Source organism: Ambystoma mexicanum, chromosome 4p, assembly GCF_040938575.1.
Source record: "Ambystoma mexicanum isolate Mex_15411 chromosome 4p, UKY_AmexF1_1, whole genome shotgun sequence".
Classification (NCBI taxonomy): Eukaryota; Metazoa; Chordata; class Amphibia; order Caudata; family Ambystomatidae; genus Ambystoma; species Ambystoma mexicanum.
Window position 1 is genome coordinate 844,180,570 of NC_090927.1, and position 24,021 is coordinate 844,204,590.

Genomic DNA, 24,021 nt, shown 5'->3' on the forward strand with positions numbered 1-24,021 from the left:
CATCTAGTCGGCTAGACCTTGCAGTTTTGAAAGGCAATTGAGAAATGGCTCACTTCCTGAACTTGGAGTACAAAAAAGCCTACAGCACCTGGTATTCCCAGGCGGTCTCCCATCCAGGTACTAATTAGGCCCGACACTGCTTAGCTTCTGAGATCAGACGAGATCAGGCGCATTCAGTGTGGTGTGGCCGTAGGCTCTGGGCCGAGTGAGTTTTGTACTTTTAAGCATCTAGTCGGCTAGACCTTGCAGTTTTGAAAGACAATTGTGAAATGGCTCACTTCCTGAACTTGGAGCACAAAAAAGCCTACAGCACCTGGTATTCCCAGGTGGTCTCCCATCCAGGTACTAACTAGGCCCGACACTGCTTAGCTTCTGAGATCAGACGAGATCAGGCGCATTCAGTGTGGTGTGGCCGTAGGCTCTGGGCCTAGTGAGTTTTGTACTTTTAAGCATCTAGTCGGCTAGACCTTGCAGTTTTAAAAGGCAATTGAGAAAGGCCTCACTTCCTGAACTTGGAGCACAAAAAAGCCTACAGCACCTGGTATTCCCAGGCCTTCTCCCATCCAGGTACTAACTAGGCCTGACACTGCTTAACTTCCGAGATCAGACGAGATCGGGTGCATTCAGTGTGGTGTGGCCGTAGGCTCTAGGAATGCTAAGAATATTACTCTTATGCATTTGCATTTAGTAAGCTAAGCCATGCAGCCACTTGCAACATGATACCACGCTCATCGCTCGATCAGGCTCGATCAGGCGAGATATATAAGACTGGTGGGCCCATTCAGGACTCCTATGTCTGGTAGGATAACTTTAATTCATCCATCCTGTGTCTGTTGCAGGGAGGTGGAGAGAACAATCAACACAATAATGGTTTTCTTTCATGCCTCTTGAAGGACTCAATATTCTCTGTACTGCATTACATGTGAAAGTCGATTTATTACCCATGAACACACTACCTGTATGCTAATTCTATGTAAAAAGGTAGCTCCAGCCCTCATGATGTTGTCCAACATTTCCGCTATAAAACGGGATACAATTATTTTGGAAACATACCAAATTTGAAAAATAATTGAGAAGTTGCGCAATTACTAATCATGGAGCACAAAAAAGCCTACAGCACCTGGTATTCCCAGGCAGTCTCCCATCCAGGTACTAACGAGGCCCTACACTGCTTAGCTTCCGAAATCAGACGCATTCAGTGTGGTGTGGCCGTAGGCTCTGGGCCTTGTGAGTTTTGTACTTTTAAGCATCTAGTCGGCTAGACCTTGCAGTTTTGAAAGGCAATTGTGAAATGGCTCACTTCCTGAACTTGGAGCACAAAAAAGCCTACAGCACCTGGTATTCCCAGGCGGTCTCCCATCCAGGTACTAACAAGGCCCGACACTGCTTAGCTTCCGAGATCAGACGAGATCGGGCGCATTCAGTGTGATGTGGCCGTAGGCTCTGGGCCTTGTGAGTTTTGTACTTTTAAGCATCTAGTCGGCTAGACCTTGCAGTTTTGAAAGGCAATTGAGAAATGGCTCACTTCCTGAACTTGGAGTACAAAAAAGCCTACAGCACCTGGTATTCCCAGGCGGTCTCCCATCCAGGTACTAACTAGGCCCGACACTGCTTAGCTTCTGAGATCAGACGAGATCAGGCGCATTCAGTGTGGTGTGGCCTTAGGCTCTGGGCCTAGTGAGTTTTGTACTTTTAAGCATCTAGTCGGCTAGACCTTGCAGTTTTAAAAGGCAATTGAGAAAGGGCTCACTTCCTGAACTTGGAGCACAAAAAAGCCTACAGCACCTGGTATTCCCAGGCGGTCTCCCATCCAGGTACTAACTAGGTCTGACACTGCTTAACTTCCGAGATCAGACGAGATCGGGTGCATTCAGTGTGGTGTGGCCGTAGGCTCTAGGAATGCTAAGAATATTACTCTTATGCATTTGCATTTAGTAAGCTAAGCCATGCAGCCACTTGCAACATGATACCACGCTCATCGCTCGATCAGGCTCGATCAGGCGAGATATATAAGACTGGTGGGCCCATTCAGGACTCCTATGTCTGGTAGGATAACTTTAATTCATCCATCCTGTGTCTGTTGCAGGGAGGTGGAGAGAACAATCAACACAATAATGGGTTTCTTTCATGCCTCTTGAAGGACTCAATATTCTCTGTACTGCATTACATGTGAAAGTCGATTTATTACCCATGAACACACTACCTGTATGCTAATTCTATGTAAAAAGGTAGCTCCAGCCCTCATGATGTTGTCCAACATTTCCGCTATAAAACGGGATACAATTATTTTGGAAACATACCAAATTTGAAAAATAATTGAGAATTTGCGCAATTACTAATCATGGAGCACAAAAAAGCCTACAGCACCTGGTATTCCCAGGCAGTCTCCCATCCAGGTACTAACTAGGCCTGACCCTGCTTAGCTTCCGAGATTGGGCGCATTCAGTGCGGTGTGGCCGTAGGCTCTGGGCCTAGTGAGTTTTGTACTTTTAAGCATCTAGTCGGCTAGACCTTGCAGTTTTGAAAGGCAATTGTGAAATGGCTCACTTCCTGAACTTGGAGTACAAAAAAGCCTACAGCACCTGGTATTCCCAGGTGGTCTCCCATCCAGGTACTAACTAGGCCCGACACTGCTTAGCTTCCGAGATCAGACGAGATCGGGCGCAATCAGTGTGGTGTGGCCGTAGGCTCTGGGCCTAGTGAGTTTTGTACTTTTAAGCATCTAGTCAGCTAGACCTTGCAGTTTTGAAAGGCAATTGAGAAATGGCTCACTTCCTGAACTTGGAGCACAAAAAAGCCTACAGCACCTGGTATTCCCAGGCGGTCTCCCATCCAGGTACTAACGAGGCCCGACACTGCTTAGCTTCCGAGATCAGACGAGATCAGGCACATTCAGTGTGGTGTGGCCGTAGGCTCTGGGGCTTGTGAGTTTTGTACTTTTAAGCATCTAGTCGGCTAGACCTTGCAGTTTTAAAAGGCAATTGAGAAAGGGCTCACTTCCTGAACTTGGAGCACAAAAAAGCCTACAGCACCTGGTATTCCCAGGCAGTCTCCCATCCAGGTACTAACTAGGCCTGACACTGCTTAACTTCCGAGATCAGACGAGATCGGGTGCATTCAGTGTGGTGTGGCCGTAGGCTCTAGGAATGCTAAGAATATTACTCTTATGCATTTGCATTTAGTAAGCTAAGCCATGCAGCCACTTGCAACATGATACCACGCTCATCGCTCGATCAGGCTCGATCAGGCGAGATATATAAGACTGGTGGGCCCATTCAGGACTCCTATGTCTGGTAGGATAACTTTAATTCATCCATCCTGTGTCTGTTGCAGGGAGGTGGAGAGAACAATCAACACAATAATGGTTTTCTTTCATGCCTCTTGAAGGACTCAATATTCTCTGTACTGCATTACATGTGAAAGTCGATTTATTACCCATGAACACACTACCTGTATGCTAATTCTATGTAAAAAGGTAGCTCCAGGCCTCATGATGTTGTCCAACATTTCCGCTATAAAACGGGATACAATTATTTTGGAAACATACCAAATTTGAAAAATAATTGAGAAGTTGCGCAATTACTAATCATGGAGCACAAAAAAGCCTACAGCACCTGGTATTCCCAGGCAGTCTCCCATCCAGGTACTAACTAGGCCCGACCCTGTTTAGCTTCCGAGATCGGGTGCATTCAGTGTGGTGTGGCCGTAGGCTCTGGGCCTAGAGAGTTTTGTACTTTTAAGCATCTAGTCGGCTAGACCTTGCAGTTTTGAAAGGCAATTGTGAAATAGGCTCACTTCCTGAACTTGGAGCACAAAAAAGCCTACAGCACCTGGTATTCCCAGGCGGTCTCCCATCCAGGTACTAACGAGGCCCTACACTGCTTAGCTTCTGAGATCAGACGCATTCAGTGTGGTGTGGCCGTAGGCTCTGGGCCTTGTGAGTTTTGTACTTTTAAGCATCTAGTCGGCTAGACCTTGCAGTTTTGAAAGGCAATTGTGAAATGGCTCACTTCCTGAACTTGGAGCACAAAAAAGCCTACAGCACCTGGTATTCCCAGGCGGTCTCCCATCCAGGTACTAACGAGGCCCGACACTGCTTAGCTTCCGAGATCAGACGAGTTCGGGCGCATTCAGTGTGGTGTGGCCGTAGGCTCTGGGCCTTGTGAGTTTTGTACTTTTAAGCATCTAGTCGGCTAGACCTTGCAGTTTTGAAAGGCAATTGAGAAATGGCTCACTTCCTGAACTTGGAGTACAAAAAAGCCTACAGCACCTGGTATTCCCAGGCCGTCTCCCATCCAGGTACTAACTAGGCCCGACACTGCTTAGCTTCTGAGATCAGACGAGATCAGGCGCATTCAGTGTGGTGTGGCCGTAGGCTCTGGGCCGAGTGAGTTTTGTACTTTTAAGCATCTAGTCGGCTAGACCTTGCAGTTTTGAAAGGCAATTGTGAAATGGCTCACTTCCTGAACTTGGAGCACAAAAAAGCCTACAGCACCTGGTATTCCCAGGTGGTCTCCCATCCAGGTACTAACTAGGCCCGACACTGCTTAGCTTTTGAGATCAGACGAGATCAGGCGCATTCAGTGTGGTGTGGCCGTAGGCTCTGGGCCTAGTGAGTTTTGTACTTTTAAGCATCTAGTCGGCTAGACCTTGCAGTTTTAAAAGGCAATTGAGAAAGGCCTCACTTCCTGAACTTGGAGCACAAAAAAGCCTACAGCACCTGGTATTCCCAGGCCTTCTCCCATCCAGGTACTAACTAGGCCTGACACTGCTTAACTTCCGAGATCAGACGAGATCGGGTGCATTCAGTGTGGTGTGGCCGTAGGCTCTAGGAATGCTAAGAATATTACTCTTATGCATTTGCATTTAGTAAGCTAAGCCATGCAGCCACTTGCAACATGATACCACGCTCATCGCTCGATCAGGCTCGATCAGGCGAGATATATAAGACTGGTGGGCCCATTCAGGACTCCTATGTCTGGTAGGATAACTTTAATTCATCCATCCTGTGTCTGTTGCAGGGAGGTGGAGAGAACAATCAACACAATAATGGTTTTCTTTCATGCCTCTTGAAGGACTCAATATTCTCTGTACTGCATTACATGTGAAAGTCGATTTATTACCCATGAACACACTACCTGTATGCTAATTCTATGTAAAAAGGTAGCTCCAGCCCTCATGATGTTGTCCAACATTTCCGCTATAAAACGGGATACAATTATTTTGGAAACATACCAAATTTGAAAAATAATTGAGAAGTTGCGCAATTACTAATCATGGAGCACAAAAAAGCCTACAGCACCTGGTATTCCCAGGCAGTCTCCCATCCAGGTACTAACAAGGCCCTACACTGCTTAGCTTCCGAGATCAGACGCATTCAGTGTGGTGTGGCCGTAGGCTCTGGGCCTTGTGAGTTTTGTACTTTTAAGCATCTAGTCGGCTAGACCTTGCAGTTTTGAAAGGCAATTGTGAAATGGCTCACTTCCTGAACTTGGAGCACAAAAAAGCCTACAGCACCTGGTATTCACAGGCGGTCTCCCATCCAGGTACTAACAAGGCCCGACACTGCTTAGCTTCCGAGATCAGACGAGATCGGGCGCATTCAGTGTGGTGTGGCCGTAGGCTCTGGGCCTTGTGAGTTTTGTACTTTTAAGCATCTAGTCGGCTAGACCTTGCAGTTTTGAAAGGCAATTGAGAAATGGCTCACTTCCTGAACTTGGAGTACAAAAAAGCCTACAGCACCTGGTATTCCCAGGCGGTCTCCCATCCAGGTACTAACTAGGCCCGACACTGCTTAGCTTCTGAGATCAGACGAGATCAGGCGCATTCAGTGTGGTGTGGCCTTAGGCTCTGGGCCGAGTGAGTTTTGTACTTTTAAGCATCTAGTCGGCTAGACCTTGCAGTTTTAAAAGGCAATTGAGAAAGGGCTCACTTCCTGAACTTGGAGCACAAAAAAGCCTACAGCACCTGGTATTCCCAGGCGGTCTCCCATCCAGGTACTAACTAGGCCTGACACTGCTTAACTTCCGAGATCAGACGCATTCAGTGTGGTGTGGCCGTAGGCTCTAGGAATGCTAAGAATATTACTCTTATGCATTTGCATTTAGTAAGCTAAGCCATGCAGCCACTTGCAACATGATACCACGCTCATCGCTCGATCAGGCTCGATCAGGCGAGATATATAAGACTGGTGGGCCCATTCAGGACTCCTATGTCTGGTAGGATAACTTTAATTCATCCATCCTGTGTCTGTTGCAGGGAGGTGGAGAGAACAATCAACACAATAATGGGTTTCTTTCATGCCTCTTGAAGGACTCAATATTCTCTGTACTGCATTACATGTGAAAGTCGATTTATTACCCATGAACACACTACCTGTATGCTAATTCTATGTAAAAAGGTAGCTCCAGCCCTCATGATGTTGTCCAACATTTCCGCTATAAAACGGGATACAATTATTTTGGAAACATACCAAATTTGAAAAATAATTGAGAATTTGCGCAATTACTAATCATGGAGCACAAAAAAGCCTACAGCACCTGGTATTCCCAGGCAGTCTCCCATCCAGGTACTAACTAGGCCCGACCCTGCTTAGCTTCCGAGATCGGGCGCATTCAGTGTGGTGTGGCCGTAGGCTCTGGGCCTAGTGAGTTTTGTACTTTTAAGCATCTAGTCAGCTAGACCTTGCAGTTTTGAAAGGCAATTGAGAAATGGCTCACTTCCTGAACTTGGAGCACAAAAAAGCCTACAGCACCTGGTATTCCCAGGCGGTCTCCCATCCAGGTACTAACGAGGCCCGACACTGCTTAGCTTCCGAGATCAGACGAGATGGGGCGCATTCAGTGTGGTGTGGCCGCAGGCTCTGGACCTTGTGAGTTTTGTACTTTTAAGCATCTAGTCAGCTAGACCTTGCAGTTTTGAAAGGCAATTGAGAAATGGCTCACTTCCTGAACTTGGAGCACAAAAAAGCCTACAGCACCTGGTATTCCCAGGCGGTCTCCCATCCAGGTACTAACGAGGCCCGACACTGCTTAGCTTCCGAGATCAGACGAGATCAGGCGCATTCAGTGTGGTGTGGCCGTAGGCTCTGGGCCTTGTGAGTTTTGTACTTTTAAGCATCTAGTCGGCTAGACCTTGCAGTTTTAAAAGGCAATTGAGAAAGGGCTCACTTCCTGAACTTGGAGCACAAAAAAGCCTACAGCACCTGGTATTCCCAGGCGGTCTCCCATCCAGGTACTAACTAGGCCTGACACTGCTTAACTTCCAAGATCAGACGAGATCGGGTGCATTCAGTGTGGTGTGGCCGTAGGCTCTAGGAATGCTAAGAATATTACTCTTATGCATTTGCATTTAGTAAGCTAAGCCATGCAGCCACTTGCAACATGATACCACGCTCATCGCTCGATCAGGCTCGATCAGGCGAGATATATAAGACTGGTGGGCCCATTCAGGACTCCTATGTCTGGTAGGATAACTTTAATTCATCCATCCTGTGTCTGTTGCAGGGAGGTGGAGAGAACAATCAACACAATAATGGGTTTCTTTCATGCCTCTTGAAGGACTCAATATTCTCTGTACTGCATTACATGTGAAAGTCGATTTATTACCCATGAACACACTACCTGTATGCTAATTCTATGTAAAAAGGTAGCTCCAGCCCTCATGATGTTGTCCAACATTTCCGCTATAAAACGGGATACAATTATTTTGGAAACATACCAAATTTGAAAAATAATTGAGAAGTTGCGCAATTACTAATCATGGAGCACAAAAAAGCCTACAGCACCTGGTATTCCCAGGCAGTCTCCCATCCAGGTACTAACTAGGCCTGACCCTGCTCAGCTTCCGAGATCGGGCGCATTCAGTGTGGTGTGGCCGTAGGCTCTGGGCCTAGTGAGTTTTGTACTTTTAAGCATCTAGTCGGCTAGACCTTGCAGTTTTGAAACGGAATTGTGAAATGGCTCACTTCCTGAACTTGGAGCACAAAAAAGCCTACAGCACCTGGTATTCCCAGGCGGTCTCCCATCCAGGTACTAACGAGGCCCGACACTGCTTAGCTTCCGAGATCAGACAAGATCGGGCGCATTCAGTGTAGTGTGGCCGTAGGCTCTGGGCCTTGTGAGTTTTGTACTTTTAAGCATCTAGTCGGCTAGACCTTGCAGTTTTGAAAGGCAATTGAGAAATGGCTCACTTCCTGAACTTGGAGTACAAAAAAGCCTACAGCACCTGGTATTCCCAGGCGGTCTCCCATCCAGGTACTAACTAGGCCCGACACTGCTTAGCTTCTGAGATCAGACGAGATCAGGCGCATTCAGTGTGGTGTGGCCGTAGGCTCTGGGCCTAGTGAGTTTTGTACTTTTAAGCATCTAGTCGGCTAGACCTTGCAGTTTTGAAAGGCAATTGAGAAAGGGCTCACTTCCTGAACTTGGAGCACAAAAAAGCCTACAGCACCTGGTATTCCGAGGCGGTCTCCCATCCAGGTACTAACTAGGCCTAACACTGCTTAACTTCCGAGATCAGACGAGATCGGGTGCATTCAGTGTGGTGTGGCCGTAGGCTCTAGGAATGCTAAGAATATTACTCTTATGCATTTGCATTTAGTAAGCTAAGCCATGCAGCCACTTGCAACATGATACCACGCTCATCGCTCGATCAGGTTCGATCAGGCGAGATATATAAGACTGGTGGGCCCATTCAGGACTCCTATGTCTGGTAGGATAACTTTAATTCATCCATCCTGTGTCTGTTGCAGGGAGGTGGAGAGAACAATCAACACAGTAATGGTTTTCTTTCATGCCTCTTGAAGGACTCAATATTCTCTGTACTGCATTACATGTGAAAGTCGATTTATTACCCATGAACACACTACCTGTATGCTAATTCTATGTAAAAAGGTAGCTCCAGCCCTCATGATGTTGTCCAACATTTCCGCTATAAAACGGGATACAATTATTTTGGAAACATACCAAATTTGAAAAATAATTGAGAAGTTGCGCAATTACTAATCATGGAGCACAAAAAAGCCTACAGCACCTGGTATTCCCAGGCAGTCTCCCATCCAGGTACTAACTAGGCCCGACCCTGCTTAGCTTCCGAGATCGGGCGCATGGCCGTAGGCTCTGGGACTAGTGAGTTTTGTACTTTTAAGCATCTAGTCGGCTAGACCTTGCAGTTTTGAAAGGCAATTGTGAAATGGCTCACTTCCTGAACTTGGAGCACAAAAAAGCCTACAGCACCTGGTATTCCCAGGTGGTCTCCCATCCAGGTACTAACTAGGCCCGACACTGCTTAGCTTCTGAGATCAGACGAGATCAGGCGCATTCAGTGTGGTGTGGCCGTAGGCTCTGGGCCTAGTGAGTTTTGTACTTTTAAGCATCTAGTCGGCTAGACCTTGCAGTGTTGAAAGGCAATTGTGAAATGGCTCACTTCCTGAACTTGGAGCACAAAAAAGCCTACAGCACCTGGTATTCCCAGGTGGTCTCCCATCCAGGTACTAACTAGGCCCGACACTGCTTAGCTTCTGAGATCAGACGAGATCAGGCGCATTCAGTGTGGTGTGGCCGTAGGCTCTGGGCCTAGTGAGTTTTGTACTTTTAAGCATCTAGTCGGCTAGACCTTGCAGTTTTAAAAGGCAATTGAGAAAGGGCTCACTTCCTGAACTTGGAGCACAAAAAAGCCTACAGCACCTGGTATTCCCAGGCGGTCTCCCATCCAGGTACTAACTAGGCCTGACACTGCTTAACTTCCGAGATCAGAAGAGATCGGGTGCATTCAGTGTGGTGTGGCCGTAGGCTCTAGGAATGCTAAGAATATTACTCTTATGCATTTGCATTTAGTAAGCTAAGCCATGCAGCCACTTGCAACATGATACCACGCTCATCGCTCGATCAGGCTCGATCAGGCGAGATATATAAGACTGGTGGGCCCATTCAGGACTCCTATGTCTGGTAGGATAACTTTAATTCATCCATCCTGTGTCTGTTGCAGGGAGGTGGAGAGAACAATCAACACAATAATGGTTTTCTTTCATGCCTCTTGAAGGACTCAATATTCTCTGTACTGCATTACATGTGAAAGTCGATTTATTACCCATGAACACACTACCTGTATGCTAATTCTATGTAAAAAGGTAGCTCCAGCCCTCATGATGTTGTCCAACATTTCCGCTATAAAACGGGATACAATTATTTTGGAAACATACCAAATTTGAAAAATAATTGAGAAGTTGCGCAATTACTAATCATGGAGCACAAAAAAGCCTACAGCACCTGGTATTCCCAGGCAGTCTCCCATCCAGGTACTAACTAGGCCCGACCCTGCTTAGCTTCCGAGATCGGGCGCATTCAGTGTGGTGTGGCCGTAGGCTCTGGGCCTAGTGAGTTTTGTACTTTTAAGCATCTAGTCGGCTAGACCTTGCAGTTTCGAAAGGCAATTGTGAAATGGCTCACTTCCTGAACTTGGAGCACAAAAAAGCCTACAGCACCTGGTATTCCCAGGCGGTCTCCCATCCAGGTACTAACGAGGCCCGACACTGCTTAGCTTCCAAGATCAGACGCATTCAGTGTGGTGTGGCCGTAGGCTCTGGGCCTTGTGAGTTTTGTACTTTTAAGCATCTAGTCGGCTAGACCTTGCAGTTTTGAAAGGCAATTGTGAAATGGCTCACTTCCTGAACTTGGAGCACAAAAAAGCCTACAGCACCTGGTATTCCCAGGCGGTCTCCCATCCAGGTACTAACGAGGCCCGACACTGCTTAGCTTCCGAGATCAGACGAGTTCGGACGCATTCAGTGTGGTGTGGCCGTAGGCTCTGGGCCTTGTGAGTTTTGTACTTTTAAGCATCTAGTCGGCTAGACCTTGCAGTTTTGAAAGGCAATTGAGAAATGGCTCACTTCCTGAACTTGGAGTACAAAAAAGCCTACAGCACCTGGTATTCCCAGGCGGTCTCCCATCCAGGTACTAATTAGGCCCGACACTGCTTAGCTTCTGAGATCAGACGAGATCAGGCGCATTCAGTGTGGTGTGGCCGTAGGCTCTGGGCCGAGTGAGTTTTGTACTTTTAAGCATCTAGTCGGCTAGACCTTGCAGTTTTGAAAGACAATTGTGAAATGGCTCACTTCCTGAACTTGGAGCACAAAAAAGCCTACAGCACCTGGTATTCCCAGGTGGTCTCCCATCCAGGTACTAACTAGGCCCGACACTGCTTAGCTTCTGAGATCAGACGAGATCAGGCGCATTCAGTGTGGTGTGGCCGTAGGCTCTGGGCCTAGTGAGTTTTGTACTTTTAAGCATCTAGTCGGCTAGACCTTGCAGTTTTAAAAGGCAATTGAGAAAGGCCTCACTTCCTGAACTTGGAGCACAAAAAAGCCTACAGCACCTGGTATTCCCAGGCCTTCTCCCATCCAGGTACTAACTAGGCCTGACACTGCTTAACTTCCGAGATCAGACGAGATCGGGTGCATTCAGTGTGGTGTGGCCGTAGGCTCTAGGAATGCTAAGAATATTACTCTTATGCATTTGCATTTAGTAAGCTAAGCCATGCAGCCACTTGCAACATGATACCACGCTCATCGCTCGATCAGGCTCGATCAGGCGAGATATATAAGACTGGTGGGCCCATTCAGGACTCCTATGTCTGGTAGGATAACTTTAATTCATCCATCCTGTGTCTGTTGCAGGGAGGTGGAGAGAACAATCAACACAATAATGGTTTTCTTTCATGCCTCTTGAAGGACTCAATATTCTCTGTACTGCATTACATGTGAAAGTCGATTTATTACCCATGAACACACTACCTGTATGCTAATTCTATGTAAAAAGGTAGCTCCAGCCCTCATGATGTTGTCCAACATTTCCGCTATAAAACGGGATACAATTATTTTGGAAACATACCAAATTTGAAAAATAATTGAGAAGTTGCGCAATTACTAATCATGGAGCACAAAAAAGCCTACAGCACCTGGTATTCCCAGGCAGTCTCCCATCCAGGTACTAACGAGGCCCTACACTGCTTAGCTTCCGAAATCAGACGCATTCAGTGTGGTGTGGCCGTAGGCTCTGGGCCTTGTGAGTTTTGTACTTTTAAGCATCTAGTCGGCTAGACCTTGCAGTTTTGAAAGGCAATTGTGAAATGGCTCACTTCCTGAACTTGGAGCACAAAAAAGCCTACAGCACCTGGTATTCCCAGGCGGTCTCCCATCCAGGTACTAACAAGGCCCGACACTGCTTAGCTTCCGAGATCAGACGAGATCGGGCGCATTCAGTGTGATGTGGCCGTAGGCTCTGGGCCTTGTGAGTTTTGTACTTTTAAGCATCTAGTCGGCTAGACCTTGCAGTTTTGAAAGGCAATTGAGAAATGGCTCACTTCCTGAACTTGGAGTACAAAAAAGCCTACAGCACCTGGTATTCCCAGGCGGTCTCCCATCCAGGTACTAACTAGGCCCGACACTGCTTAGCTTCTGAGATCAGACGAGATCAGGCGCATTCAGTGTGGTGTGGCCTTAGGCTCTGGGCCTAGTGAGTTTTGTACTTTTAAGCATCTAGTCGGCTAGACCTTGCAGTTTTAAAAGGCAATTGAGAAAGGGCTCACTTCCTGAACTTGGAGCACAAAAAAGCCTACAGCACCTGGTATTCCCAGGCGGTCTCCCATCCAGGTACTAACTAGGTCTGACACTGCTTAACTTCCGAGATCAGACGAGATCGGGTGCATTCAGTGTGGTGTGGCCGTAGGCTCTAGGAATGCTAAGAATATTACTCTTATGCATTTGCATTTAGTAAGCTAAGCCATGCAGCCACTTGCAACATGATACCACGCTCATCGCTCGATCAGGCTCGATCAGGCGAGATATATAAGACTGGTGGGCCCATTCAGGACTCCTATGTCTGGTAGGATAACTTTAATTCATCCATCCTGTGTCTGTTGCAGGGAGGTGGAGAGAACAATCAACACAATAATGGGTTTCTTTCATGCCTCTTGAAGGACTCAATATTCTCTGTACTGCATTACATGTGAAAGTCGATTTATTACCCATGAACACACTACCTGTATGCTAATTCTATGTAAAAAGGTAGCTCCAGCCCTCATGATGTTGTCCAACATTTCCGCTATAAAACGGGATACAATTATTTTGGAAACATACCAAATTTGAAAAATAATTGAGAATTTGCGCAATTACTAATCATGGAGCACAAAAAAGCCTACAGCACCTGGTATTCCCAGGCAGTCTCCCATCCAGGTACTAACTAGGCCTGACCCTGCTTAGCTTCCGAGATTGGGCGCATTCAGTGCGGTGTGGCCGTAGGCTCTGGGCCTAGTGAGTTTTGTACTTTTAAGCATCTAGTCGGCTAGACCTTGCAGTTTTGAAAGGCAATTGTGAAATGGCTCACTTCCTGAACTTGGAGTACAAAAAAGCCTACAGCACCTGGTATTCCCAGGTGGTCTCCCATCCAGGTACTAACTAGGCCCGACACTGCTTAGCTTCCGAGATCAGACGAGATCGGGCGCAATCAGTGTGGTGTGGCCGTAGGCTCTGGGCCTAGTGAGTTTTGTACTTTTAAGCATCTAGTCAGCTAGACCTTGCAGTTTTGAAAGGCAATTGAGAAATGGCTCACTTCCTGAACTTGGAGCACAAAAAAGCCTACAGCACCTGGTATTCCCAGGCGGTCTCCCATCCAGGTACTAACGAGGCCCGACACTGCTTAGCTTCCGAGATCAGACGAGATCAGGCACATTCAGTGTGGTGTGGCCGTAGGCTCTGGGGCTTGTGAGTTTTGTACTTTTAAGCATCTAGTCGGCTAGACCTTGCAGTTTTAAAAGGCAATTGAGAAAGGGCTCACTTCCTGAACTTGGAGCACAAAAAAGCCTACAGCACCTGGTATTCCCAGGCAGTCTCCCATCCAGGTACTAACTAGGCCTGACACTGCTTAACTTCCGAGATCAGACGAGATCGGGTGCATTCAGTGTGGTGTGGCCGTAGGCTCTAGGAATGCTAAGAATATTACTCTTATGCATTTGCATTTAGTAAGCTAAGCCATGCAGCCACTTGCAACATGATACCACGCTCATCGCTCGATCAGGCTCGATCAGGCGAGATATATAAGACTGGTGGGCCCATTCAGGACTCCTATGTCTGGTAGGATAACTTTAATTCATCCATCCTGTGTCTGTTGCAGGGAGGTGGAGAGAACAATCAACACAATAATGGTTTTCTTTCATGCCTCTTGAAGGACTCAATATTCTCTGTACTGCATTACATGTGAAAGTCGATTTATTACCCATGAACACACTACCTGTATGCTAATTCTATGTAAAAAGGTAGCTCCAGGCCTCATGATGTTGTCCAACATTTCCGCTATAAAACGGGATACAATTATTTTGGAAACATACCAAATTTGAAAAATAATTGAGAAGTTGCGCAATTACTAATCATGGAGCACAAAAAAGCCTACAGCACCTGGTATTCCCAGGCAGTCTCCCATCCAGGTACTAACTAGGCCCGACCCTGTTTAGCTTCCGAGATCGGGTGCATTCAGTGTGGTGTGGCCGTAGGCTCTGGGCCTAGAGAGTTTTGTACTTTTAAGCATCTAGTCGGCTAGACCTTGCAGTTTTGAAAGGCAATTGTGAAATAGGCTCACTTCCTGAACTTGGAGCACAAAAAAGCCTACAGCACCTGGTATTCCCAGGCGGTCTCCCATCCAGGTACTAACGAGGCCCTACACTGCTTAGCTTCTGAGATCAGACGCATTCAGTGTGGTGTGGCCGTAGGCTCTGGGCCTTGTGAGTTTTGTACTTTTAAGCATCTAGTCGGCTAGACCTTGCAGTTTTGAAAGGCAATTGTGAAATGGCTCACTTCCTGAACTTGGAGCACAAAAAAGCCTACAGCACCTGGTATTCCCAGGCGGTCTCCCATCCAGGTACTAACGAGGCCCGACACTGCTTAGCTTCCGAGATCAGACGAGTTCGGGCGCATTCAGTGTGGTGTGGCCGTAGGCTCTGGGCCTTGTGAGTTTTGTACTTTTAAGCATCTAGTCGGCTAGACCTTGCAGTTTTGAAAGGCAATTGAGAAATGGCTCACTTCCTGAACTTGGAGTACAAAAAAGCCTACAGCACCTGGTATTCCCAGGCGGTCTCCCATCCAGGTACTAACTAGGCCCGACACTGCTTAGCTTCTGAGATCAGACGAGATCAGGCGCATTCAGTGTGGTGTGGCCGTAGGCTCTGGGCCGAGTGAGTTTTGTACTTTTAAGCATCTAGTCGGCTAGACCTTGCAGTTTTGAAAGGCAATTGTGAAATGGCTCACTTCCTGAACTTGGAGCACAAAAAAGCCTACAGCACCTGGTATTCCCAGGTGGTCTCCCATCCAGGTACTAACTAGGCCCGACACTGCTTAGCTTTTGAGATCAGACGAGATCAGGCGCATTCAGTGTGGTGTGGCCGTAGGCTCTGGGCCTAGTGAGTTTTGTACTTTTAAGCATCTAGTCGGCTAGACCTTGCAGTTTTAAAAGGCAATTGAGAAAGGCCTCACTTCCTGAACTTGGAGCACAAAAAAGCCTACAGCACCTGGTATTCCCAGGCCTTCTCCCATCCAGGTACTAACTAGGCCTGACACTGCTTAACTTCCGAGATCAGACGAGATCGGGTGCATTCAGTGTGGTGTGGCCGTAGGCTCTAGGAATGCTAAGAATATTACTCTTATGCATTTGCATTTAGTAAGCTAAGCCATGCAGCCACTTGCAACATGATACCACGCTCATCGCTCGATCAGGCTCGATCAGGCGAGATATATAAGACTGGTGGGCCCATTCAGGACTCCTATGTCTGGTAGGATAACTTTAATTCATCCATCCTGTGTCTGTTGCAGGGAGGTGGAGAGAACAATCAACACAATAATGGTTTTCTTTCATGCCTCTTGAAGGACTCAATATTCTCTGTACTGCATTACATGTGAAAGTCGATTTATTACCCATGAACACACTACCTGTATGCTAATTCTATGTAAAAAGGTAGCTCCAGCCCTCATGATGTTGTCCAACATTTCCGCTATAAAACGGGATACAATTATTTTGGAAACATACCAAATTTGAAAAATAATTGAGAAGTTGCGCAATTACTAATCATGGAGCACAAAAAAGCCTACAGCACCTGGTATTCCCAGGCAGTCTCCCATCCAGGTACTAACGAGGCCCTACACTGCTTAGCTTCCGAGATCAGACGCATTCAGTGTGGTGTGGCCGTAGGCTCTGGGCCTTGTGAGTTTTGTACTTTTAAGCATCTAGTCGGCTAGACCTTGCAGTTTTGAAAGGCAATTGTGAAATGGCTCACTTCCTGAACTTGGAGCACAAAAAAGCCTACAGCACCTGGTATTCACAGGCGGTCTCCCATCCAGGTACTAACAAGGCCCGACACTGCTTAGCTTCCGAGATCAGACGAGATCGGGCGCATTCAGTGTGGTGTGGCCGTAGGCTCTGGGCCTTGTGAGTTTTGTACTTTTAAGCATCTAGTCGGCTAGACCTTGCAGTTTTGAAAGGCAATTGAGAAATGGCTCACTTCCTGAACTTGGAGTACAAAAAAGCCTACAGCACCTGGTATTCCCAGGCGGTCTCCCATCCAGGTACTAACTAGGCCCGACACTGCTTAGCTTCTGAGATCAGACGAGATCAGGCGCATTCAGTGTGGTGTGGCCTTAGGCTCTGGGCCGAGTGAGTTTTGTACTTTTAAGCATCTAGTCGGCTAGACCTTGCAGTTTTAAAAGGCAATTGAGAAAGGGCTCACTTCCTGAACTTGGAGCACAAAAAAGCCTACAGCACCTGGTATTCCCAGGCGGTCTCCCATCCAGGTACTAACTAGGCCTGACACTGCTTAACTTCCGAGATCAGACGCATTCAGTGTGGTGTGGCCGTAGGCTCTAGGAATGCTAAGAATATTACTCTTATGCATTTGCATTTAGTAAGCTAAGCCATGCAGCCACTTGCAACATGATACCACGCTCATCGCTCGATCAGGCTCGATCAGGCGAGATATATAAGACTGGTGGGCCCATTCAGGACTCCTATGTCTGGTAGGATAACTTTAATTCATCCATCCTGTGTCTGTTGCAGGGAGGTGGAGAGAACAATCAACACAATAATGGGTTTCTTTCATGCCTCTTGAAGGACTCAATATTCTCTGTACTGCATTACATGTGAAAGTCGATTTATTACCCATGAACACACTACCTGTATGCTAATTCTATGTAAAAAGGTAGCTCCAGCCCTCATGATGTTGTCCAACATTTCCGCTATAAAACGGGATACAATTATTTTGGAAACATACCAAATTTGAAAAATAATTGAGAATTTGCGCAATTACTAATCATGGAGCACAAAAAAGCCTACAGCACCTGGTATTCCCAGGCAGTCTCCCATCCAGGTACTAACTAGGCCCGACCCTGCTTAGCTTCCGAGATCGGGCGCATTCAGTGTGGTGTGGCCGTAGGCTCTGGGCCTAGTGAGTTTTGTACTTTTAAGCATCTAGTCAGCTAGACCTTGCAGTTTTGAAAGGCAATTGAGAAATGGCTCACTTCCTGAACTTGGAGCACAAAAAAGCCTACAGCACCTGGTATTCCCAGGCGGTCTCCCATCCAGGTACTAACGAGGCCCGACACTGCTTAGCTTCCGAGATCAGACGAGATGGGGCGCATTCAGTGTGGTGTGGCCGCAGGCTCTGGACCTTGTGAGTTTTGTACTTTTAAGCATCTAGTCAGCTAGACCTTGCAGTTTTGAAAGGCAATTGAGAAATGGCTCACTTCCTGAACTTGGAGCACAAAAAAGCCTACAGCACCTGGTATTCCCAGGCGGTCTCCCATCCAGGTACTAACGAGGCCCGACACTGCTTAGCTTCCGAGATCAGACGAGATCAGGCGCATTCAGTGTGGTGTGGCCGTAGGCTCTGGGCCTTGTGAGTTTTGTACTTTTAAGCATCTAGTCGGCTAGACCTTGCAGTTTTAAAAGGCAATTGAGAAAGGGCTCACTTCCTGAACTTGGAGCACAAAAAAGCCTACAGCACCTGGTATTCCCAGGCGGTCTCCCATCCAGGTACTAACTAGGCCTGACACTGCTTAACTTCCAAGATCAGACGAGATCGGGTGCATTCAGTGTGGTGTGGCCGTAGGCTCTAGGAATGCTAAGAATATTACTCTTATGCATTTGCATTTAGTAAGCTAAGCCATGCAGCCACTTGCAACATGATACCACGCTCATCGCTCGATCAGGCTCGATCAGGCGAGATATATAAGACTGGTGGGCCCATTCAGGACTCCTATGTCTGGTAGGATAACTTTAATTCATCCATCCTGTGTCTGTTGCAGGGAGGTGGAGAGAACAATCAACACAATAATGGGTTTCTTTCATGCCTCTTGAAGGACTCAATATTCTCTGTACTGCATTACATGTGAAAGTCGATTTATTACCCATGAACACACTACCTGTATGCTAATTCTATGTAAAAAGGTAGCTCCAGCCCTCATGATGTTGTCCAACATTTCCGCTATAAAACGGGATACAATTATTTTGGAAACATACCAAATTTGAAAAATAATTGAGAAGTTGCGCAATTACTAATCATGGAGCACAAAAAAGCCTACAGCACCTGGTATTCCCAGGCAGTCTCCCATCCAGGTACTAACTAGGCCTGACCCTGCTCAGCTTCCGAGATCGGGCGCATTCAGTGTGGTGTGGCCGTAGGCTCTGGGCCTAGTGAGTTTTGTACTTTTAAGCATCTAGTCGGCTAGACCTTGCAGTTTTGAAACGGAATTGTGAAATGGCTCACTTCCTGAACTTGGAGCACAAAAAAGCCTACAGCACCTGGTATTCCCAGGCGGTCTCCCATCCAGGTACTAACGAGGCCCGACACTGCTTAGCTTCCGAGATCAGACAAGATCGGGCGCATTCAGTGTAGTGTGGCCGTAGGCTCTGGGCCTTGTGAGTTTTGTACTTTTAAGCATCTAGTCGGCTAGACCTTGCAGTTTTGAAAGGCAATTGAGAAATGGCTCACTTCCTGAACTTGGAGTACAAAAAAGCCTACAGCACCTGGTATTCCCAGGCGGTCTCCCATCCAGGTACTAACTAGGCCCGACACTGCTTAGCTTCTGAGATCAGACGAGATCAGGCGCATTCAGTGTGGTGTGGCCGTAGGCTCTGGGCCTAGTGAGTTTTGTACTTTTAAGCATCTAGTCGGCTAGACCTTGCAGTTTTGAAAGGCAATTGAGAAAGGGCTCACTTCCTGAACTTGGAGCACAAAAAAGCCTACAGCACCTGGTATTCCCAGGCGGTCTCCCATCCAGGTACTAACTAGGCCTAACACTGCTTAACTTCCGAGATCAGACGAGATCGGGTGCATTCAGTGTGGTGTGGCCGTAGGCTCTAGGAATGCTAAGAATATTACTCTTATGCATTTGCATTTAGTAAGCTAAGCCATGCAGCCACTTGCAACATGATACCACGCTCATCGCTCGATCAGGTTCGATCAGGCGAGATATATAAGACTGGTGGGCCCATTCAGGACTCCTATGTCTGGTAGGATAACTTTAATTCATCCATCCTGTGTCTGTTGCAGGGAGGTGGAGAGAACAATCAACACAGTAATGGTTTTCTTTCATGCCTCTTGAAGGACTCAATATTCTCTGTACTGCATTACATGTGAAAGTCGATTTATTACCCATGAACACACTACCTGTATGCTAATTCTATGTAAAAAGGTAGCTCCAGCCCTCATGATGTTGTCCAACATTTCCGCTATAAAACGGGATACAATTATTTTGGAAACATACCAAATTTGAAAAATAATTGAGAAGTTGCGCAATTACTAATCATGGAGCACAAAAAAGCCTACAGCACCTGGTATTCCCAGGCAGTCTCCCATCCAGGTACTAACTAGGCCCGACCCTGCTTAGCTTCCGAGATCGGGCGCATGGCCGTAGGCTCTGGGACTAGTGAGTTTTGTACTTTTAAGCATCTAGTCGGCTAGACCTTGCAGTTTTGAAAGGCAATTGTGAAATGGCTCACTTCCTGAACTTGGAGCACAAAAAAGCCTACAGCACCTGGTATTCCCAGGTGGTCTCCCATCCAGGTACTAACTAGGCCCGACACTGCTTAGCTTCTGAGATCAGACGAGATCAGGCGCATTCAGTGTGGTGTGGCCGTAGGCTCTGGGCCTAGTGAGTTTTGTACTTTTAAGCATCTAGTCGGCTAGACCTTGCAGTGTTGAAAGGCAATTGTGAAATGGCTCACTTCCTGAACTTGGAGCACAAAAAAGCCTACAGCACCTGGTATTCCCAGGTGGTCTCCCATCCAGGTACTAACTAGGCCCGACACTGCTTAGCTTCTGAGATCAGACGAGATCAGGCGCATTCAGTGTGGTGTGGCCGTAGGCTCTGGGCCTAGTGAGTTTTGTACTTTTAAGCATCTAGTCGGCTAGACCTTGCAGTTTTAAAAGGCAATTGAGAAAGGGCTCACTTCCTGAACTTGGAGCACAAAAAAGCCTACAGCACCTGGTATTCCCAGGCGGTCTCCCATCCAGGTACTAACTAGGCCTGACACTGCTTAACTTCCGAGATCAGAAGAGATCGGGTGCATTCAGTGTGGTGTGGCCGTAGGCTCTAGGAATGCTAAGAATATTACTCTTATGCATTTGCATTTAGTAAGCTAAGCCATGCAGCCACTTGCAACATGATACCACGCTCATCGCTCGATCAGGCTCGATCAGGCGAGATATATAAGACTGGTGGGCCCATTCAGGACTCCTATGTCTGGTAGGATAACTTTAATTCATCCATCCTGTGTCTGTTGCAGGGAGGTGGAGAGAACAATCAACACAATAATGGTTTTCTTTCATGCCTCTTGAAGGACTCAATATTCTCTGTACTGCATTACATGTGAAAGTCGATTTATTACCCATGAACACACTACCTGTATGCTAATTCTATGTAAAAAGGTAGCTCCAGCCCTCATGATGTTGTCCAACATTTCCGCTATAAAACGGGATACAATTATTTTGGAAACATACCAAATTTGAAAAATAATTGAGAAGTTGCGCAATTACTAATCATGGAGCACAAAAAAGCCTACAGCACCTGGTATTCCCAGGCAGTCTCCCATCCAGGTACTAACTAGGCCCGACCCTGCTTAGCTTCCGAGATCGGGCGCATTCAGTGTGGTGTGGCCGTAGGCTCTGGGCCTAGTGAGTTTTGTACTTTTAAGCATCTAGTCGGCTAGACCTTGCAGTTTCGAAAGGCAATTGTGAAATGGCTCACTTCCTGAACTTGGAGCACAAAAAAGCCTACAGCACCTGGTATTCCCAGGCGGTCTCCCATCCAGGTACTAACGAGGCCCGACACTGCTTAGCTTCCAAGATCAGACGCATTCAGTGTGGTGTGGCCGTAGGCTCTGGGCCTTGTGAGTTTTGTACTTTTAAGCATCTAGTCGGCTAGACCTTGCAGTTTTGAAAGGCAATTGTGAAATGGCTCACTTCCTGAACTTGGAGCACAAAAAAGCCTACAGCACCTGGTATTCCCAGGCGGTCTCCCATCCAGGTACTAACGAGGCCCGACACTGCTTAGCTTCCGAGATCAGACGAGATCGGGCGCATTCAGTGTGGTGTGGCCGTAGGCTCTGGGCCTTGTGAGTTTTGTACTTTTAAGCATCTAGTCGGCTAGACCTTGCAGTTTTGAAAGGCAATTGAGAAATGGCTCACTTCCTGAACTTGGAGTACAAAAAAGCCTACAGCACCTGGTATTCCCAGGCGGTCTCCCATCCAGGTACTAACTAGGCCCGACACTGCTTAGCTTCTGAGATCAGACGAGATCAGGCGCATTCAGTGTGGTGTGGCCGTAGGCTCTGGGCCTAGTGAGTTTTGTACTTTTAAGCATCTAGTCGGCTAGACCTTGCAGTTTTGAAAGGCAATTGTGAAATGGCTCACTTCCTGAACTTGGAGCACAAAAAAGCCTACAGCACCTGGTATTCCCAGGCGGTCTCCCATCCAGGTACTAACGAGGCCCGACACTGCTTAGCTTCCGAGATCAGACGAGATCGGGCGCATTCAGTGTGGTGTGGCCGTAGGCTCTGGGCCTTGTGAGTTTTGTACTTTTAAGCATCTAGTCGGCTAGACCTTGCAGTTTTAAAAGGCAATTGAGAAAGGGCTCACTTCCTGAACTTGGAGCACAAAAAAGCCTACAGCACCTGGTATTCCCAGGCGGTCTCCCATCCAGGTACTAACTAGGCCTGACACTGCTTAACTTCCGAGATCAGACGAGATCGGGTGCATTCAGTGTGGTGTGGCCGTAGGCTCTAGGAACGCTAAGAATATTACTCTTATGCATTTGCATTTATTAAGCTAAGCCATGCAGCCACTTGCAACATGATACCACGCTCATCGCTCGATCAGGCTCGATCAGGCGAGATATATAAGACTGGTGGGCCCATTCAGGACTCCTATGTCTGGTAGGATAACTTTAATTCATCCATCCTGTGTCTGTTGCAGGGAGGTGGAGAGAACAATCAACACAATAATGGGTTTCTTTCATGCCTCTTGAAGGACTCAATATTCTCTGTACTGCATTACATGTGAAAGTCGATTTATTACCCATGAACACACTACCTGTATGCTAATTCTATGTAAAAAGGTAGCTCCAGCCCTCATGATGTTGTCCAACATTTCCGCTATAAAACGGGATACAATTATTTTGGAAACATACCAAATTTGAAAAATAATTGAGAATTTGCGCAATTACTAATCATGGAGCACAAAAAAGCCTACAGCACCTGGTATTCCCAGGCAGTCTCCCATCCAGGTACTAACTAGGCCCGACCCTGCTTAGCTTCCGAGATCGGGCGCATTCAGTGTGGTGTGGCCGTAGGCTCTGGGCCTAGTGAGTTTTGTACTTTTAAGCATCTAGTCAGCTAGACCTTGCAGTTTTGAAAGGCAATTGAGAAATGGCTCACTTCCTGAACTTGGAGCACAAAAAAGCCTACAGCACCTGGTATTCCCAGGCGGTCTCCCATCCAGGTACTAACGAGGCCCGACACTGCTTAGCTTCCGAGATCAGACGAGATGGGGCGCATTCAGTGTGGTGTGGCCGCAGGCTCTGGACCTTGTGAGTTTTGTACTTTTAAGCATCTAGTCAGCTAGACCTTGCAGTTTTGAAAGGCAATTGAGAAATGGCTCACTTCCTGAACTTGGAGCACAAAAAAGCCTACAGCACCTGGTATTCCCAGGCGGTCTCCCATCCAGGTACTAACGAGGCCCGACACTGCTTAGCTTCCGAGATCAGACGAGATCAGGCGCATTCAGTGTGGTGTGGCTGTAGGCTCTGGGCCTTGTGAGTTTTGTACTTTTAAGCATCTAGTCGGCTAGACCTTGCAGTTTTAAAAGGCAATTGAGAAAGGGCTCACTTCCTGAACTTGGAGCACAAAAAAGCCTACAGCACCTGGTATTCCCAGGCGGTCTCCCATCCAGGTACTAACTAGGCCTGACACTGCTTAACTTCCAAGATCAGACGAGATCGGGTGCATTCAGTGTGGTGTGGCCGTAGGCTCTAGGAATGCTAAGAATATTACTCTTATGCATTTGCATTTAGTAAGCTAAGCCATGCAGCCACTTGCAACATGATACCACGCTCATCGCTCGATCAGGCTCGATCAGGCGAGATATATAAGACTGGTGGGCCCATTCAGGACTCCTATGTCTGGTAGGATAACTTTAATTCATCCATCCTGTGTCTGTTGCAGGGAGGTGGAGAGAACAATCAACACAATAATGGGTTTCTTTCATGCCTCTTGAAGGACTCAATATTCTCTGTACTGCATTACATGTGAAAGTCGATTTATTACCCATGAACACACTACCTGTATGCTAATTCTATGTAAAAAGGTAGCTCCAGCCCTCATGATGTTGTCCAACATTTCCGCTATAAAACGGGATACAATTATTTTGGAAACATACCAAATTTGAAAAATAATTGAGAAGTTGCGCAATTACTAATCATGGAGCACA

At 47.1% G+C, this 24,021-nt stretch overlaps 52 non-coding genes and 25 pseudogenes across 52 annotated transcripts; all 77 read right to left on the reverse strand.

The window, feature by feature from the left end:
• Nucleotides 1–76: 76 nt before the first annotated feature.
• On the reverse strand, nt 77–195 carry LOC138461046 (5S ribosomal RNA). The gene has a single exon (XR_011263689.1). It is a non-coding gene; the product is annotated as a 5S ribosomal RNA (ribosomal RNA).
• A 106-nt stretch (nt 196–301) lies between these two features.
• On the reverse strand, nt 302–420 carry LOC138462860 (5S ribosomal RNA). The gene has a single exon (XR_011265448.1). It is a non-coding gene; the product is annotated as a 5S ribosomal RNA (ribosomal RNA).
• Nucleotides 421–526: 106 nt separating this feature from the next.
• Nucleotides 527–645, reverse strand: LOC138455482 (5S ribosomal RNA; annotated as a pseudogene).
• Nucleotides 646–1,108: 463 nt separating this feature from the next.
• LOC138459312 (5S ribosomal RNA) lies at nt 1,109–1,217 on the reverse strand (annotated as a pseudogene).
• A 106-nt stretch (nt 1,218–1,323) lies between these two features.
• Nucleotides 1,324–1,442, reverse strand: LOC138463183 (5S ribosomal RNA). Its single transcript, XR_011265769.1, has one exon. It is a non-coding gene; the product is annotated as a 5S ribosomal RNA (ribosomal RNA).
• Nucleotides 1,443–1,548: 106 nt separating this feature from the next.
• Nucleotides 1,549–1,667, reverse strand: LOC138464891 (5S ribosomal RNA). Its single transcript, XR_011267468.1, has one exon. It is a non-coding gene; the product is annotated as a 5S ribosomal RNA (ribosomal RNA).
• Nucleotides 1,668–1,773: 106 nt separating this feature from the next.
• On the reverse strand, nt 1,774–1,892 carry LOC138462987 (5S ribosomal RNA). The gene has a single exon (XR_011265574.1). It is a non-coding gene; the product is annotated as a 5S ribosomal RNA (ribosomal RNA).
• A 463-nt stretch (nt 1,893–2,355) lies between these two features.
• Nucleotides 2,356–2,464, reverse strand: LOC138459647 (5S ribosomal RNA; annotated as a pseudogene).
• A 106-nt stretch (nt 2,465–2,570) lies between these two features.
• Nucleotides 2,571–2,689, reverse strand: LOC138460250 (5S ribosomal RNA). The gene has a single exon (XR_011263018.1). It is a non-coding gene; the product is annotated as a 5S ribosomal RNA (ribosomal RNA).
• Nucleotides 2,690–2,795: 106 nt separating this feature from the next.
• Nucleotides 2,796–2,914, reverse strand: LOC138453935 (5S ribosomal RNA). The gene has a single exon (XR_011260634.1). It is a non-coding gene; the product is annotated as a 5S ribosomal RNA (ribosomal RNA).
• Nucleotides 2,915–3,020: 106 nt separating this feature from the next.
• Nucleotides 3,021–3,139, reverse strand: LOC138463419 (5S ribosomal RNA). The gene has a single exon (XR_011266006.1). It is a non-coding gene; the product is annotated as a 5S ribosomal RNA (ribosomal RNA).
• Nucleotides 3,140–3,602: 463 nt separating this feature from the next.
• Nucleotides 3,603–3,711, reverse strand: LOC138456589 (5S ribosomal RNA; annotated as a pseudogene).
• Nucleotides 3,712–3,818: 107 nt separating this feature from the next.
• Nucleotides 3,819–3,927, reverse strand: LOC138456561 (5S ribosomal RNA; annotated as a pseudogene).
• Nucleotides 3,928–4,033: 106 nt separating this feature from the next.
• On the reverse strand, nt 4,034–4,152 carry LOC138464593 (5S ribosomal RNA). Its single transcript, XR_011267173.1, has one exon. It is a non-coding gene; the product is annotated as a 5S ribosomal RNA (ribosomal RNA).
• A 106-nt stretch (nt 4,153–4,258) lies between these two features.
• On the reverse strand, nt 4,259–4,377 carry LOC138465041 (5S ribosomal RNA). Its single transcript, XR_011267616.1, has one exon. It is a non-coding gene; the product is annotated as a 5S ribosomal RNA (ribosomal RNA).
• A 106-nt stretch (nt 4,378–4,483) lies between these two features.
• Nucleotides 4,484–4,602, reverse strand: LOC138462662 (5S ribosomal RNA). The gene has a single exon (XR_011265256.1). It is a non-coding gene; the product is annotated as a 5S ribosomal RNA (ribosomal RNA).
• Nucleotides 4,603–4,708: 106 nt separating this feature from the next.
• LOC138455483 (5S ribosomal RNA) lies at nt 4,709–4,827 on the reverse strand (annotated as a pseudogene).
• A 463-nt stretch (nt 4,828–5,290) lies between these two features.
• On the reverse strand, nt 5,291–5,399 carry LOC138458220 (5S ribosomal RNA; annotated as a pseudogene).
• A 106-nt stretch (nt 5,400–5,505) lies between these two features.
• On the reverse strand, nt 5,506–5,624 carry LOC138463498 (5S ribosomal RNA). The gene has a single exon (XR_011266085.1). It is a non-coding gene; the product is annotated as a 5S ribosomal RNA (ribosomal RNA).
• Nucleotides 5,625–5,730: 106 nt separating this feature from the next.
• Nucleotides 5,731–5,849, reverse strand: LOC138464892 (5S ribosomal RNA). Its single transcript, XR_011267469.1, has one exon. It is a non-coding gene; the product is annotated as a 5S ribosomal RNA (ribosomal RNA).
• Nucleotides 5,850–5,955: 106 nt separating this feature from the next.
• Nucleotides 5,956–6,064, reverse strand: LOC138458142 (5S ribosomal RNA; annotated as a pseudogene).
• A 463-nt stretch (nt 6,065–6,527) lies between these two features.
• Nucleotides 6,528–6,636, reverse strand: LOC138456990 (5S ribosomal RNA; annotated as a pseudogene).
• A 106-nt stretch (nt 6,637–6,742) lies between these two features.
• On the reverse strand, nt 6,743–6,861 carry LOC138455200 (5S ribosomal RNA). The gene has a single exon (XR_011261841.1). It is a non-coding gene; the product is annotated as a 5S ribosomal RNA (ribosomal RNA).
• Nucleotides 6,862–6,967: 106 nt separating this feature from the next.
• On the reverse strand, nt 6,968–7,086 carry LOC138463772 (5S ribosomal RNA). Its single transcript, XR_011266357.1, has one exon. It is a non-coding gene; the product is annotated as a 5S ribosomal RNA (ribosomal RNA).
• Nucleotides 7,087–7,192: 106 nt separating this feature from the next.
• LOC138463639 (5S ribosomal RNA) lies at nt 7,193–7,311 on the reverse strand. Its single transcript, XR_011266226.1, has one exon. It is a non-coding gene; the product is annotated as a 5S ribosomal RNA (ribosomal RNA).
• Nucleotides 7,312–7,774: 463 nt separating this feature from the next.
• Nucleotides 7,775–7,883, reverse strand: LOC138459538 (5S ribosomal RNA; annotated as a pseudogene).
• Nucleotides 7,884–7,989: 106 nt separating this feature from the next.
• Nucleotides 7,990–8,108, reverse strand: LOC138454690 (5S ribosomal RNA). Its single transcript, XR_011261356.1, has one exon. It is a non-coding gene; the product is annotated as a 5S ribosomal RNA (ribosomal RNA).
• Nucleotides 8,109–8,214: 106 nt separating this feature from the next.
• LOC138454783 (5S ribosomal RNA) lies at nt 8,215–8,333 on the reverse strand. The gene has a single exon (XR_011261444.1). It is a non-coding gene; the product is annotated as a 5S ribosomal RNA (ribosomal RNA).
• A 106-nt stretch (nt 8,334–8,439) lies between these two features.
• On the reverse strand, nt 8,440–8,558 carry LOC138462943 (5S ribosomal RNA). The gene has a single exon (XR_011265530.1). It is a non-coding gene; the product is annotated as a 5S ribosomal RNA (ribosomal RNA).
• Nucleotides 8,559–9,224: 666 nt separating this feature from the next.
• LOC138462872 (5S ribosomal RNA) lies at nt 9,225–9,343 on the reverse strand. The gene has a single exon (XR_011265459.1). It is a non-coding gene; the product is annotated as a 5S ribosomal RNA (ribosomal RNA).
• Nucleotides 9,344–9,449: 106 nt separating this feature from the next.
• On the reverse strand, nt 9,450–9,568 carry LOC138462884 (5S ribosomal RNA). The gene has a single exon (XR_011265471.1). It is a non-coding gene; the product is annotated as a 5S ribosomal RNA (ribosomal RNA).
• A 106-nt stretch (nt 9,569–9,674) lies between these two features.
• LOC138462685 (5S ribosomal RNA) lies at nt 9,675–9,793 on the reverse strand. Its single transcript, XR_011265279.1, has one exon. It is a non-coding gene; the product is annotated as a 5S ribosomal RNA (ribosomal RNA).
• A 463-nt stretch (nt 9,794–10,256) lies between these two features.
• On the reverse strand, nt 10,257–10,365 carry LOC138456991 (5S ribosomal RNA; annotated as a pseudogene).
• Nucleotides 10,366–10,471: 106 nt separating this feature from the next.
• LOC138458954 (5S ribosomal RNA) lies at nt 10,472–10,580 on the reverse strand (annotated as a pseudogene).
• A 106-nt stretch (nt 10,581–10,686) lies between these two features.
• On the reverse strand, nt 10,687–10,805 carry LOC138454612 (5S ribosomal RNA). The gene has a single exon (XR_011261281.1). It is a non-coding gene; the product is annotated as a 5S ribosomal RNA (ribosomal RNA).
• A 106-nt stretch (nt 10,806–10,911) lies between these two features.
• Nucleotides 10,912–11,030, reverse strand: LOC138461048 (5S ribosomal RNA). Its single transcript, XR_011263691.1, has one exon. It is a non-coding gene; the product is annotated as a 5S ribosomal RNA (ribosomal RNA).
• Nucleotides 11,031–11,136: 106 nt separating this feature from the next.
• LOC138462897 (5S ribosomal RNA) lies at nt 11,137–11,255 on the reverse strand. The gene has a single exon (XR_011265485.1). It is a non-coding gene; the product is annotated as a 5S ribosomal RNA (ribosomal RNA).
• A 106-nt stretch (nt 11,256–11,361) lies between these two features.
• LOC138455484 (5S ribosomal RNA) lies at nt 11,362–11,480 on the reverse strand (annotated as a pseudogene).
• Nucleotides 11,481–11,943: 463 nt separating this feature from the next.
• Nucleotides 11,944–12,052, reverse strand: LOC138459313 (5S ribosomal RNA; annotated as a pseudogene).
• A 106-nt stretch (nt 12,053–12,158) lies between these two features.
• On the reverse strand, nt 12,159–12,277 carry LOC138463184 (5S ribosomal RNA). The gene has a single exon (XR_011265770.1). It is a non-coding gene; the product is annotated as a 5S ribosomal RNA (ribosomal RNA).
• A 106-nt stretch (nt 12,278–12,383) lies between these two features.
• LOC138464894 (5S ribosomal RNA) lies at nt 12,384–12,502 on the reverse strand. Its single transcript, XR_011267470.1, has one exon. It is a non-coding gene; the product is annotated as a 5S ribosomal RNA (ribosomal RNA).
• A 106-nt stretch (nt 12,503–12,608) lies between these two features.
• On the reverse strand, nt 12,609–12,727 carry LOC138462988 (5S ribosomal RNA). Its single transcript, XR_011265575.1, has one exon. It is a non-coding gene; the product is annotated as a 5S ribosomal RNA (ribosomal RNA).
• A 463-nt stretch (nt 12,728–13,190) lies between these two features.
• Nucleotides 13,191–13,299, reverse strand: LOC138459648 (5S ribosomal RNA; annotated as a pseudogene).
• A 106-nt stretch (nt 13,300–13,405) lies between these two features.
• On the reverse strand, nt 13,406–13,524 carry LOC138460262 (5S ribosomal RNA). Its single transcript, XR_011263031.1, has one exon. It is a non-coding gene; the product is annotated as a 5S ribosomal RNA (ribosomal RNA).
• A 106-nt stretch (nt 13,525–13,630) lies between these two features.
• Nucleotides 13,631–13,749, reverse strand: LOC138453936 (5S ribosomal RNA). The gene has a single exon (XR_011260635.1). It is a non-coding gene; the product is annotated as a 5S ribosomal RNA (ribosomal RNA).
• A 106-nt stretch (nt 13,750–13,855) lies between these two features.
• Nucleotides 13,856–13,974, reverse strand: LOC138463420 (5S ribosomal RNA). The gene has a single exon (XR_011266007.1). It is a non-coding gene; the product is annotated as a 5S ribosomal RNA (ribosomal RNA).
• Nucleotides 13,975–14,437: 463 nt separating this feature from the next.
• LOC138456591 (5S ribosomal RNA) lies at nt 14,438–14,546 on the reverse strand (annotated as a pseudogene).
• A 107-nt stretch (nt 14,547–14,653) lies between these two features.
• LOC138456563 (5S ribosomal RNA) lies at nt 14,654–14,762 on the reverse strand (annotated as a pseudogene).
• Nucleotides 14,763–14,868: 106 nt separating this feature from the next.
• LOC138464596 (5S ribosomal RNA) lies at nt 14,869–14,987 on the reverse strand. The gene has a single exon (XR_011267174.1). It is a non-coding gene; the product is annotated as a 5S ribosomal RNA (ribosomal RNA).
• A 106-nt stretch (nt 14,988–15,093) lies between these two features.
• LOC138454795 (5S ribosomal RNA) lies at nt 15,094–15,212 on the reverse strand. The gene has a single exon (XR_011261455.1). It is a non-coding gene; the product is annotated as a 5S ribosomal RNA (ribosomal RNA).
• A 106-nt stretch (nt 15,213–15,318) lies between these two features.
• LOC138462663 (5S ribosomal RNA) lies at nt 15,319–15,437 on the reverse strand. Its single transcript, XR_011265257.1, has one exon. It is a non-coding gene; the product is annotated as a 5S ribosomal RNA (ribosomal RNA).
• A 106-nt stretch (nt 15,438–15,543) lies between these two features.
• On the reverse strand, nt 15,544–15,662 carry LOC138455485 (5S ribosomal RNA; annotated as a pseudogene).
• A 463-nt stretch (nt 15,663–16,125) lies between these two features.
• LOC138458657 (5S ribosomal RNA) lies at nt 16,126–16,234 on the reverse strand (annotated as a pseudogene).
• A 106-nt stretch (nt 16,235–16,340) lies between these two features.
• Nucleotides 16,341–16,459, reverse strand: LOC138463500 (5S ribosomal RNA). Its single transcript, XR_011266086.1, has one exon. It is a non-coding gene; the product is annotated as a 5S ribosomal RNA (ribosomal RNA).
• A 106-nt stretch (nt 16,460–16,565) lies between these two features.
• Nucleotides 16,566–16,684, reverse strand: LOC138464895 (5S ribosomal RNA). The gene has a single exon (XR_011267471.1). It is a non-coding gene; the product is annotated as a 5S ribosomal RNA (ribosomal RNA).
• Nucleotides 16,685–16,790: 106 nt separating this feature from the next.
• Nucleotides 16,791–16,899, reverse strand: LOC138458143 (5S ribosomal RNA; annotated as a pseudogene).
• A 463-nt stretch (nt 16,900–17,362) lies between these two features.
• On the reverse strand, nt 17,363–17,471 carry LOC138456992 (5S ribosomal RNA; annotated as a pseudogene).
• Nucleotides 17,472–17,577: 106 nt separating this feature from the next.
• On the reverse strand, nt 17,578–17,696 carry LOC138455201 (5S ribosomal RNA). Its single transcript, XR_011261842.1, has one exon. It is a non-coding gene; the product is annotated as a 5S ribosomal RNA (ribosomal RNA).
• Nucleotides 17,697–17,802: 106 nt separating this feature from the next.
• On the reverse strand, nt 17,803–17,921 carry LOC138463773 (5S ribosomal RNA). Its single transcript, XR_011266358.1, has one exon. It is a non-coding gene; the product is annotated as a 5S ribosomal RNA (ribosomal RNA).
• A 106-nt stretch (nt 17,922–18,027) lies between these two features.
• On the reverse strand, nt 18,028–18,146 carry LOC138463640 (5S ribosomal RNA). Its single transcript, XR_011266227.1, has one exon. It is a non-coding gene; the product is annotated as a 5S ribosomal RNA (ribosomal RNA).
• Nucleotides 18,147–18,609: 463 nt separating this feature from the next.
• On the reverse strand, nt 18,610–18,718 carry LOC138459541 (5S ribosomal RNA; annotated as a pseudogene).
• A 106-nt stretch (nt 18,719–18,824) lies between these two features.
• Nucleotides 18,825–18,943, reverse strand: LOC138454691 (5S ribosomal RNA). Its single transcript, XR_011261357.1, has one exon. It is a non-coding gene; the product is annotated as a 5S ribosomal RNA (ribosomal RNA).
• Nucleotides 18,944–19,049: 106 nt separating this feature from the next.
• On the reverse strand, nt 19,050–19,168 carry LOC138454807 (5S ribosomal RNA). The gene has a single exon (XR_011261466.1). It is a non-coding gene; the product is annotated as a 5S ribosomal RNA (ribosomal RNA).
• Nucleotides 19,169–19,274: 106 nt separating this feature from the next.
• Nucleotides 19,275–19,393, reverse strand: LOC138458193 (5S ribosomal RNA). Its single transcript, XR_011262372.1, has one exon. It is a non-coding gene; the product is annotated as a 5S ribosomal RNA (ribosomal RNA).
• Nucleotides 19,394–20,059: 666 nt separating this feature from the next.
• Nucleotides 20,060–20,178, reverse strand: LOC138462909 (5S ribosomal RNA). Its single transcript, XR_011265497.1, has one exon. It is a non-coding gene; the product is annotated as a 5S ribosomal RNA (ribosomal RNA).
• Nucleotides 20,179–20,284: 106 nt separating this feature from the next.
• LOC138462921 (5S ribosomal RNA) lies at nt 20,285–20,403 on the reverse strand. The gene has a single exon (XR_011265509.1). It is a non-coding gene; the product is annotated as a 5S ribosomal RNA (ribosomal RNA).
• A 106-nt stretch (nt 20,404–20,509) lies between these two features.
• Nucleotides 20,510–20,628, reverse strand: LOC138462686 (5S ribosomal RNA). The gene has a single exon (XR_011265280.1). It is a non-coding gene; the product is annotated as a 5S ribosomal RNA (ribosomal RNA).
• Nucleotides 20,629–21,091: 463 nt separating this feature from the next.
• LOC138456995 (5S ribosomal RNA) lies at nt 21,092–21,200 on the reverse strand (annotated as a pseudogene).
• A 106-nt stretch (nt 21,201–21,306) lies between these two features.
• On the reverse strand, nt 21,307–21,415 carry LOC138458956 (5S ribosomal RNA; annotated as a pseudogene).
• A 106-nt stretch (nt 21,416–21,521) lies between these two features.
• LOC138462113 (5S ribosomal RNA) lies at nt 21,522–21,640 on the reverse strand. Its single transcript, XR_011264716.1, has one exon. It is a non-coding gene; the product is annotated as a 5S ribosomal RNA (ribosomal RNA).
• Nucleotides 21,641–21,746: 106 nt separating this feature from the next.
• Nucleotides 21,747–21,865, reverse strand: LOC138454819 (5S ribosomal RNA). Its single transcript, XR_011261477.1, has one exon. It is a non-coding gene; the product is annotated as a 5S ribosomal RNA (ribosomal RNA).
• Nucleotides 21,866–21,971: 106 nt separating this feature from the next.
• LOC138462114 (5S ribosomal RNA) lies at nt 21,972–22,090 on the reverse strand. Its single transcript, XR_011264718.1, has one exon. It is a non-coding gene; the product is annotated as a 5S ribosomal RNA (ribosomal RNA).
• Nucleotides 22,091–22,196: 106 nt separating this feature from the next.
• Nucleotides 22,197–22,315, reverse strand: LOC138461417 (5S ribosomal RNA). Its single transcript, XR_011264032.1, has one exon. It is a non-coding gene; the product is annotated as a 5S ribosomal RNA (ribosomal RNA).
• A 463-nt stretch (nt 22,316–22,778) lies between these two features.
• Nucleotides 22,779–22,887, reverse strand: LOC138456996 (5S ribosomal RNA; annotated as a pseudogene).
• A 106-nt stretch (nt 22,888–22,993) lies between these two features.
• On the reverse strand, nt 22,994–23,112 carry LOC138455202 (5S ribosomal RNA). Its single transcript, XR_011261843.1, has one exon. It is a non-coding gene; the product is annotated as a 5S ribosomal RNA (ribosomal RNA).
• A 106-nt stretch (nt 23,113–23,218) lies between these two features.
• LOC138464265 (5S ribosomal RNA) lies at nt 23,219–23,337 on the reverse strand. Its single transcript, XR_011266845.1, has one exon. It is a non-coding gene; the product is annotated as a 5S ribosomal RNA (ribosomal RNA).
• A 106-nt stretch (nt 23,338–23,443) lies between these two features.
• On the reverse strand, nt 23,444–23,562 carry LOC138463641 (5S ribosomal RNA). Its single transcript, XR_011266228.1, has one exon. It is a non-coding gene; the product is annotated as a 5S ribosomal RNA (ribosomal RNA).
• Between the last annotated feature and the right edge of the window lie 459 nt (nt 23,563–24,021).